A 2527-nucleotide genomic window follows, 5' to 3' on the forward strand; every position below is an offset into this window, starting at 1 on the left:
TTGCAACTTTTCTTACAGCAATGTAATTTTGCATTTTGGCAAAAAATAACTTTTTTTTTTTTTTTTGCAGACAAAGTCATGATTGTAGAGAAACATTGATTTAGATATTTGGAATCTGTTTTCTTTTTAAATAGAGAATGAAGAAATAGAGTATTATATATTTAGCTTACCTAAGTTGTTCTCTTTCAAAAAAGACTAATGTAACGAAAAATTTGAAATTTTCTCTGCAGTACATTTTTATCCAAAATAGAAACATATGCTTAATTTAAAACAATTTTCTAAGCAATTGATTTTTGGCCAGAATGTCTTATCCAAAACAATCAACTAAAGGCTGTCAATTAAAAATTAAGTGATAGTGCTTAAGTGTAATTTGTTTTGTTTTCTTTATTTTAGAGATGAGGTCTTACTGTGTTGCTCAGGCTGGAGTGCAGTAACTAGTCATAAATGCATTCATGGTACATTACAGCCTGGACTCAAGGGATCCTCCTGCCTTAGCTGCCTGAGTAGCTGGGAATAAAGGAACATGTCACCACACCCAGCTATGATTTTAAAAACCACCTTCACACTATTGTACATATTTGGACACTGGGAAACAAATATATTTTGACTCTCAAGAAAAAGGTGTTTGGTGGCACACTAAAGAATAAGTCAATGAGTTTACAAAACACAAGAGGCAGGGTACGGTTACTCCAAAATGACAGGAAACAACATTATGCATTTACTTTTGTTTGAAGAGAAATAAAATGTTTCCACTAAAGTTTTAAGTGCCAAAATAGCTAAGTACTGTCAAATTGTTACAAAAATTAGTAACATTACTCAGAAAATCAACTGTTTCCAAGATAAACCATTTTGGTTACTTTTTACAATAACTATGTTGTAACTTTCACTTTTAAGGGTCTTATATTGCCTCAGTATTATCGCAAACCACCTTGCTAGATATCAAATTAAGTAATTCTAACCCAATCCTAATTAAAAACTGCTCACATTACCAAGCAAGTAATATTGTCGCACACTACACTCATACTTCAGGAGTGTATGTTTCCCCCGCATACCCCAAACTGACAATGTATCTATGAATTACATATCATTATCTGAATTTATAGTACTCAAAGTGCTTGTGCTCTTCCACTGAACAAGTACATTAACATACTTGTAGTCTCAAAATACTTCATGAACTCTGAAGGGATTCTCTATGTAGGGAGCTTCCTTTGTGAAATGAATTCGGCTAGTCACCAGCATACCAATATCCCCAAGTATCTAAACAAATTTATTTTGTTCCTTTCAAATCGAAGATCTCATTGGATCACTTACTTGGTGAAGTGTTATATGGATGTGAACAATAATCCTTCTTAGTGCAAATTCTTTCAAGGCTTGTGGTTAAGAAACCCAAGTATTGCTTCCTGCAGAATGACCACCACCCAGCCAATACATTGTCCTTATGCCTTTAATGAAAGCATCTGTGTTCTTGTCTTTCTTCAATTCAAAAAGAAACTGATTCAAAACAACCCAAACTTTACTGAATCCAATCAAAATAAAAGATGCATCGTTTAGGGATGGCAGATAAGAACTTATGGCCACCTCATCAGATTTTTCACACGTTCTCTGTTTTTCTCCCTGGAAACGATTTGTAGTATGAGAAGAACTGGACTACAATTAGATGCTGTGGAGTCCTTATTTCAATGATTCAAATTTTTCTTTCATAAACTACTCTGACTTACAAGCATTAACTAATAACATATAAAAGTGCTTAAAAGCTCCAGAGTCAGTATCGTGTTCTGGGGAACAAAACATGTTGCTTTTCAGAAAACTATCATGGCATCTGAATTTGTGCAAATACGTTCGGAAGTACTTTATCACCCAAATATATCTACTGGGGAACCGGTGGGCTAAAACAGTGGCAACATTTTCTAGACTCCAGTTTTCCCATTGGTAATGTGCAGGATGAGGAGTCATAATTTCATTGTAATTCTGCACATCCCTGGGGAAAGAGAGGACGTGGCGGCTGTGGTTCCTCCTTCTTAAGCTCCCCTGAAACGTCCCGCCGCTCCAGTCCCTCCCCGGCCGCTGCTAGTAGGAGTAACTCGGCAATGAGCTGCGGACTGGCTCCGGGTATAGGAGACATGGCAAGCTCTGAGGTGGCACCGGCAGAGACCAGGAGCCTGTAGTACCGCGGCTGCCACGGGGCTCCTGTTTCTGTCCTGAGAGCAGGACTAGGCTTCTCCAATTCCAAGCTGCTGCAGCAGCTGCGCGACCTCAAAAGTCCGAGCTGTTGGGAGGCAGAGGGTGGGGGTTCCTGAGGGATGGACTGCGGTAGGACGCCCAGTTGTCTGGGCCGCGACCAGGCCGGAAACAGGAGCAGGGCGGCCTTGTCAGAGGCCAACGTTAGCGCACAGCGCCGGATTTTATTCTTTCTACGGTTAAATCGTATTTCATTGTGTGTATACAACACATTTGTTTCATCCGTTTATCCCTTGATGGACACTAAGATTGATTCCATATCTGAACTACTGTCAGTAGTGCCATGATA

General features: G+C 39.1%; 1 pseudogene; it reads right to left on the reverse strand.

The window, feature by feature from the left end:
- Window positions 1–1158: 1158 nt before the first annotated feature.
- On the reverse strand, window positions 1159–2122 carry LOC105524773 (annotated as a pseudogene).
- Between the last annotated feature and the right edge of the window lie 405 nt (window positions 2123–2527).

This window comes from Colobus angolensis, unplaced genomic scaffold, assembly GCF_000951035.1.
Source record: "Colobus angolensis palliatus isolate OR3802 unplaced genomic scaffold, Cang.pa_1.0 Scaffold509, whole genome shotgun sequence".
In the NCBI taxonomy this organism is placed as follows: domain Eukaryota; kingdom Metazoa; phylum Chordata; class Mammalia; order Primates; family Cercopithecidae; genus Colobus; species Colobus angolensis.